The following is an 8,531-nucleotide window of genomic DNA, read 5'->3' as shown; positions in this document are numbered from 1 at the left end:
TTTTTTTTTACAACTAGGAGATGCATTTTAAGTGAATTTGCAGCAGGAACCAGAAATGAAGTATGCCTGGCTACAAAGTAGACAAGTGACCATCATTCTTATCTATCCTTTTGAGAACTGGTCTTATCTTTCACGGAGTGTTAATTTTTGCAAAGTTAACACAAATTAGAACACTCTTAGAAACATATAAAAATAAATTTAACTCATCTCCAGTTCTGCAAATATCTTCTCCCTTCCCTTGGCGTTTCAAAGTTACTATACTAAATTAACATAGAACCTAAAACTATCCATTGAAACAAAAAGGGTAAACCCAAAGCAGATAACTCCGAATTTACTGTCCTCCCTTTGGTGAGAAGTATGAGGTTTTTGTCCAATGTTCCTGTTTGGAAGTACAGAATGCTATGCTACTTAAGGTTAGCATTTGAAAGTAGCCTTAGCTTGGAAGTAGATGTTGTTTCCTGAGAAATACAGATTAATTTGTCAGACATGATAGAACATCCTTAGAGGGTAGGGAGTGCCTGAACCTTAAATGTAACAGTGTCAACCCAGTTAGAATGAGAGTAGAAATGCAGTGAAATGCCTTTAATCCTTACAATGCATAAAGGACTTGCCCTCAAATAGACAATATTCTTTCCTTATTGTTACAATGTGAAATTGTGAGATCTCGAGAGGTTGTTGTACAGCAGTAGTACTTTGGAGCAGGTTGGATGGGGGGCAGCAGGATGGGTAATATTGTGGTCAATGCATTACAGATCTTAACTGTCACAATGCTGCAATGGTAATGTGTCCAGAATTCTGTTTCTGAAAAAATGAAATTTTGAGTCTTAAAAAATAAAACCTCTTAGCTTGTAGAAAGGGAGAATGCTCAATTGTGAAAAAGAAAGGATAATTTGAAATATTCTCACTTCATTTTTTTTCCTACCAATGTGTTTAAATGGTGCATTTAGTAAGTATTAGGCATTTTTGCTAATAAATAGTGAAAACCACTCCTGCAGTAATTGCAGTAATGTTACACTAGGCAGAAAGATGGTGCAATCAATTCACTAAAAAATTTTTTAAAATATTTCCTTATTTCTATCTTGTTCCATAAGAAAGATGCATAAGTTTCATTTTACATAGCAGGTTCTTTTTGCCTTATGCTCCCACGACTGTAGTTAATTTAGATGGTAACAGTGATGTAAGTGCTTATCTTGTACATAAGAATACTAACAGAAGAAGGCTTTTGCTGTTTTTCAGTATGCACAAATGTTACTGGAGTGTGGCTTTGGTATCGTTAAACAGATGCGACCAGGTAGATGAACTGCAGTGGGTAACACAACTTTATATATGAAATGATTACAAGAAAACACTAGTATACACAGCCCAAAATAAATGTTAAGTATTTTATGCTGCAGTATAATTATTACATTTGGGCACTTAGAAAGCTAGGTATTCTGAATTGTTTTTCCTAGAGGTGATTGGGGGTTTAAATTAATGAGGACCAAATACTCTTGTGAATAGGAGCTTCTGGGAGAGACTGGAATCTTTCCACCTTGCTAATGTGCACAAATGACTTTGGGGTTAGAAGCAAAATAACTCCAGATACAAGAAGGTGAAGTGTATGACCATAATGAAAAATTAAAAAGGGAGCAGTAAAATTCTTCAACTATCTCATCTTGATGTTTCAAAATTACTTTCCACACTTACAATTTGAGGTTTTGGTATAATTGATATTGGTGTTTGGTTTTTTCTTTTTTTCTTTTTTTTGGTGGTAATACAGAGACTGACAATTTCCTGCCTGACTTTGCTGGCAGCAACTTTTATCTTTTAAGGCTGCTTAGTGAGCTCTATTATAAGCCATAGAGAACAGAAGATTTACAATTTCCCAAATGGTAACTACCTGAATAAAATGTAAGCCTTCTACTCCAGGCTTGGGCTCATTTTGGTGAGCTGCAACAAGCAGTTTAGCTGTTTGAGGATATTAGATAAAAGTAAGGTACGTAGTTCTGTCTGTGTTATCATTCTTTTCTACTTCCCCCCTGGATGTGCTTTAGTTCCTCTCTGGTTTGAAAGTAGATAGTAGTCATTTCCATAAGACCTTTTGCTGTTGCTTGGACTGTACAGTGTCATTTGTTTTATGAGAAGTTGCCGGTTGCACTTGCTTACTTGTTTCTAGTGCTGTGAAACTCCCAAAACATGAGCTGCATTATGCATGCTTACAGGTTTAAATCTGTATCCCATGGTTATCTCTCTTGAGCGCTATCTACCTAAAACATTTTGTATTGATTTAGACTAGTTCATCTCATAGCTTTTTGAAGTGAGATGTATTGCATAGTTCAGGTGAAGGTTCAAGATCCTGTCTCATTCCATCATCATTTTAAGAAGAGTGGGGAATAAAAGCAAGATCCACAGAGGCAACTGGATGGCTGGGCTCAAAATAATGGATTCTTAAACCTGAGGTTCCTGAGCTTGCTAAAGTCAAGAACCTCATAGTTGTGGTGCAATCTCAAGATGTAGACGTGCACACACACAAGCAAAGGAAGGAAGTAAATAGTTATTCCTTATCATCAGAATGTATTCCCAATGCTGATATTTTTTATTCCAAAGGGTGTTAAAGTATGTACATTGCACCATCACACACACAAAAAAATGCTATTTTGTCATTCAGCTGTGTTTTTAAGAAAAGCAGCAGCCCCTGTCTTGCATAGAGCTCTTATCTGATAGATGTGATCTCTGCCTGTTTGATTTTCTCCAGAAGAGATTAGCAGATGAACTTAATTACTTCTGGCTACAAAGTAGGTACTTCAGTGGCTTGCACAACCATTGTATTGTACTGCTGGTTTTAGTAAAGGCTTTTTGAACTCCTCTGGCACTGTGATCAGGCATTAAAGATGTAAGCTATATTATGATTCATTTAAGTTACTGTAGACTACATTTTTCATGGTGGAATGGGGATTCAGTAAAAGTGACTGTCAAGTCACTGTATCTCTGTGTTCTTTTGGAAAAAAAAAAATTCCTTTAAAATTATGTTTGGCATACTGGTTGTTTTTAAAAAACTTTTGTTTGGACTAAAATGTTGTGCTTTATATATTTGACCATATGGAAAGGCAAGACAATGTAAAATATGTGTGTTTTTAAATCAGTAATTAGAGAGAGCTAAAACTATAAAACTTACTTGGTGCATATTAATTACTGTGAGTAATGCAAAAGCTTTGAAATAGGAATGCTTAAGATACTAATTATATTCTGACCAATCAACATGCACTTGTTTTGAAACGAGTCTGAGCTGGTTCCCTCTGAGAACCTGATATTCCCGATGCCAAAGGTGGAGAAACAAATTCATTTCCATGAAATTGAATTATCCTTCAAAACCAGGGACAGACTTCAAAGCATAACATTTTATGACAAGAGGCCCTTTAAGAGTAACAAAGCAAAGCCCAAATATGCTAAACGCAAAAGTTCAAGAACAGAAGACCACTTGGGTTAGGTCCAGGCCTAGCTGCTAACTGGTGTTTAGAATCCTAACTTGCTAATTGACATTAGTTAAATTCCAAAGACTAAGTATGTAAGCTACAGGTGCTGTCTTACAGACTCTCCCTTTGAGGTAATTATTAGTTCTGGAGTACCTAAGAGATTTTGTTCAGTGCTTTACTTTAGACTTCAGATGCTTTGACTTTTTTTTTTTAAGGCATTGTATTCTATGTTTGGTTATTGGTTCAGTGAACCACCTAGGTTCAATAGTATGTCAAAGTTTTCCATTTTGGAATTGTGGTTCTTAATTGCAAACATATTCCATTTATTTTTCTGAATAATATAAATAAAATTAACTTGAAGTCATTGTATTCAAGTTTACTGATTTTTCTGTTAGTTCTCTTCTAGTATATTCATTAGTTAACAAAACTAAACTTGCATTCTTTTTGCCTTTTATCCTTCTTATGAAACAATCCATCAGTTATCATTTTGAAGGAGGACTGCCTCTTCCTATTATTAGCATTTGTTCTTCAGTCTAAATCTTAGAGAATAAATTCCATTCATATTGATACACTTTCTATAGATAATATTAAGAATTATCTACAGCAATCTTTATTCACATCCAGATCTTATCCAGTTGGTTTCTAATAGGGTCCCCAAAATACCCGAGTAAAACCATTCTTTCTCAGAGGTTGTGACTTTGATGGTGTTTTATTCATGATGTTCTTTCTGTTCCTCCATTTTGTCTTGTCCTTATACAATATATAGCTTATAGCTTAGCATGTTTGTGCTTCTTTCTTGAACGTGAATGCTTTTGGTATAACTTACTATTCCACTGTGTTTCTGTTATTGCTATAGCACCTTGTTTCATGTTTTAGGCTTCCATTTTTTGTTTAGGTTTCTTCTATTAATAGTTGTGGGTTTTTTTTCCTTTTAAAAATCATCCATAGCACCTCAGTTGTATTAAGAATGGCTCTTTTGTTATATTCATTGCCTGACTGCTGTTTTTAAACCTTGTGTCCATCTACTCATTAACATACTCTTACATATTTCTGTATCTTTGCTTACCTGATTTTTTTTTTCCCATTCATCTATGCTAACCGAATTAACTATGAATATTATAGAAGCTTCTCCCAATTTATGCCATAATTTTTAGCTTAAATTTCTTCTATAAATTTTGGTGGTGTTAGTTATTGAAGATTATTTCTCCAGATGCTGTAGTAAAGTTCTGTCTCCGGAGGTTTTTTTTTTCCCGATACGTTTCAGTGGCTGAGTATTTTAAGATTACTCTAAATTGGAAGTGAGAGCTATTAATCTTTCAAACTTAATTCTCTTTTTTAAGGTACTCTAAGCTGAAGAATATGAGACTCTATTTAAATAACCTAGAGCATGATGTAGTTATTCTTGATCTGTTCCAATAATACTTTTGCACTGTCATTTGTTTCAATGGGAGGTCCAGTCACCACATTTTCTCTGGTTTTACTTGCCTTCTGGATGTCATATCCACATCTCAGAGAAGCACAGTTCTTTGGATTCATCACAGAACAGCCCTGTTAGCTTTCACACGATTTCCAGTTGTAGAAAGCTGTCTGTCTTTTGGTATTGGTACAGATTTCTTGTTCTGATGTTCGCTTTTCGTTACCTCCTCTTACTACCTATGTCCTAACTAATCACCTCTTAACATACGTTTTGGTTAGATAGTCCTGTGTTTGGGTATGATGATTGATACTGGAATCATACAGCTTTATAAGTTACATCATGCAGTTATGACCCTGGTTTTTGTAAGCAAGGCCTGGTATCAAGCTGAAATTGTAATATTTAGGAAATTTTTACTGGTGGGTCATCAAAGTATTGGTGGCAACTATACAAAATTTGGTGGTTGATACAGCTGTCATTAATTTTTCATGTGGTATGTTGCATTTGTATTCCAAATTAAAGCACTTGTCTCCCTTCGTGTCACTGTATTTGAGTGCCCTACTTTCCAAGCATTGTCACCTCTACCTTTCTACTGCTTGTATCTTTTCATGATGACCTATTTGTTTCTGTGCCTTCAAGCTTAGAGTTACTTATTCTTATCTAAATTAGTAATTAATAAAGCAGTATGTAGCTGGATAAATGATGTGTCTGACCATGAGCTGACAAACCAGAAACATGTTAAGGGATGGAGAGAGATGGAAGCATGGGAGGAAGAAGTGCCATCAGTACAGGTGAGGCACTTGGTCTGAGGAAGCAAGGCTGCAGTGAGTAAATGGCATTCCTTTCCATCCAGTACACCTCAGAGGATGCAGTGAGTTGAGGTACAGAACAAATATTCACGCAAGGATCTTGGGATGACTGTGGAATTCATTCCTTTAATGAAAATAGCTTAGGCCTTAAATTCTTCCTTATGAATCTGCTGCTGCTTTTGGGGTACTAATTTATGATTGCACAAGAACTGGAATGCTTGTGATGCAGACCTGGAAAAATGGGCTCGATAATAATAAAGTGACTTGATCTAAGAGAAACTTGTAGACATAATGAATGGGGAGGGTGTTTGGTACCCCCTTATTTTCTTCCTCTCAATATCTAAGCCTTGTTTTCACTTCTGCACAATCTGTCATTTCAGGGCTAAGTATCTCGGCTCACTCCAAATGTCATTTGGTGTCTTCGCACACCTATGAGAGTGGTAGTTGTTAAATAGCATGGTCACAGTTTGACAGCTGATGTCAAAATATAGCCAAGTAGTATGTTGTGTGATGGGTGCACATGACGTTCCCAGTAGCTGTACTTAAGAATTATTATGCCAATGTCTGTCTTCTAAAGATTTCTTCTATTCCTTTTTGACACTGGTCTTGCCTTCTCATGCTTCTTTCCCCTTACTCCTTCTGAATCTGCTACAGGCAAATGAATGAGAAAATGAATGAATGTGATTGAGGAAGCTAAGGAGAGAGAGCAACGGAATGTGCATTGTACGTAATTTGGAGGACTCTGGTTGGGGACGACAGCTTTGGGCAGGTGACCTTGGGGTAGAAGAATTTTGACATATTAGGGTCTTTTGTGTTAATGCAGTAAGGCAGTGAGAAGAGAGAGACAGCCTCCTGGGGCAATAACACTCAGTTCAGAAACACCATGTGATCCTCATGAAAAGCATGAGTACCTCACGGCAAAAGCAGTATTTCTTTACAAATGTGGTCTGGAAAATTCTGTAGTACACCAGAAAGTGATAACACTACAGCTGAAGGCTGCATTCAAAGTTATTAGTATTAAAGGTAACATTAAATACATACTTCAGTCTGACCTATAAAGTCTCAGCAAGCCCCTGATTTTTTTTTTTTTTTAGTAACTGTTTCTACCTGAGACAGTTTTGTTTCTGAACAGATATAGCAAATATAGAAATAAATGCAAATTTACTTCTGCAGAGGGTACAATGTGTTCTGGTTTGGTTTTGTCCACTCAGTGGCAATATGTGAAGGTTTTCATTCTTAAACTGACTTGTGTAGATCTGGATAAATCTTGTTGCTTCAGGGTGCTTCACTGTATAGATGTTAGCTTTCCTTCCCTTTTTGTACTGTCCCTGCTTAGCAAGGTTATTGCCAACACTACTTTGAAACATGCTTCAGGAAAAGTAAGAGACAATTTGCGCAGGCTTCCTTGTGCTTCTTATGATAAAGGAATTGGTTCAAAATAATTTGTCCTCCTCCTATTCCTTCTTTGTATTGCCTATTTTGTATTTGTGGTTTCTGCAGGACTAGAATAATAATAATATATCAGATGTTCTGCCTCGTAACCTCTGAGGCAAAGTTCCTTACTCTTAACTCAGTCAGAGGAACGCTTGTGGGGTCCCTTCGGCTCACAAGTTCTTATGTGAGCAATGTTCTCTGAAGCCAGTGGTGCTGAGCAGGCTTTAATTCAGGGCAGAGTTTGGCTCCTTGAAGCATGTGCTGAAGTTAAGGACCTTGAAGTTTGGCCTTTTCGATTCTTCAAATGCTAGTGTCAGGCCGTAAGAACAATTAGGATGCTGAGCTATTTGACATGTGGCATTTATGTCCATACTGTATTTATGAAAAGTGAAGTTAATATATTGGCTGATGGACTAGTCAGCATCATGCTTGTGTCTGGATGGCACAGAGGATCTGTTCGATTCATGTTAAGGCCTGTTTGCTAGGGCCCCACCTTTCCATTTAAGGAGTGATTTGAAACTTCACCTAAGTTTTCTACTGTGGTCATGCATGTAAACAAGAATTGCAGGTGAGTCTTGGCTTTGGCAAGGGTTTGGCATCAGGCTTAACCTTTGTTTCTATATTACAATATGAATTGGTTGATCACTTACTATAACCAGATGCTTGTTGAAAATGATGCTGAGATGCTGACTTCTTTTTTTTAAACATAAAAAATCTGGCCAGCTTCTTCAAGAAGCTCCACTTAAGCATGCTGCCCATAACCATTTTCTTGTAATTGTACTTTAAAAACTAAAGACTGCAAGTGGTTTTGAGCTGTAAAGCTAATAAAGAAGAATGTGCTACTAAGTAAAGACTTCAAATCTTTGTCTCTAAGGAGTTTTAACAAAGTTACTTTTTCTTAGGAAAAAAATAGAAAGGTTGCTGTGTGCAAGTCCCTGGGAATTAACATTACTAGCAGAAAAAGGGTCTTAAAGAAATTTATTGTTTTAAAATCAATACCCCACATGCTAAGAATCTATTTTCAATCAGAATGGTTTGGTTTTAAATAAACTAGGCTTTTGTGAATCATCTGAATAAAGAATTTTCAATTCTATTTTTAATGAACAAAGTGACTATTTTAAGTTGAATTTGTTTTGTATAACCAGAAAGCTTTGAACAAAATGAATATATTTTTTAGCTGAAATAAACTGTAGAATTGTATCAGTGAACTCCCAGTGCTATAAGCTTTGACTCCAAATTAGTTTTCAGGTTACCCCAAACTTTTTTTAAGCAGCTGAAATTCATATAATTTGTTTCCACCAAGGATGGTAAGAACGTATCTAAAAATATTCAAAATATTGCAACTTGTTATCAGGATCAAATCTTATCTTTTTCAAGGTGACCTTGCATTTATTTTTCCGGGGACCCCACCCCACCCCACCC

At 36.2% G+C, this 8,531-nt stretch overlaps 1 protein-coding gene across 1 annotated transcript in view; it reads left to right on the top strand.

Annotated features, from left to right (window-relative positions):
• Window positions 1–8,531, top strand: part of BICRAL (BRD4 interacting chromatin remodeling complex associated protein like) — a 52,151-nt gene that overhangs the window by 10,061 nt on the left and 33,559 nt on the right. The window lies entirely within an intron of this gene.

This window comes from Athene cunicularia (assembly GCF_003259725.1).
Source record: "Athene cunicularia isolate RWA chromosome 3 unlocalized genomic scaffold, athCun1 chr3_part1, whole genome shotgun sequence".
Classification (NCBI taxonomy): Eukaryota; Metazoa; Chordata; class Aves; order Strigiformes; family Strigidae; genus Athene; species Athene cunicularia.
The sequence above is the reverse complement of the archived record's forward strand: the minus strand, read 5'-3'. Positions and strand labels throughout refer to the sequence as shown.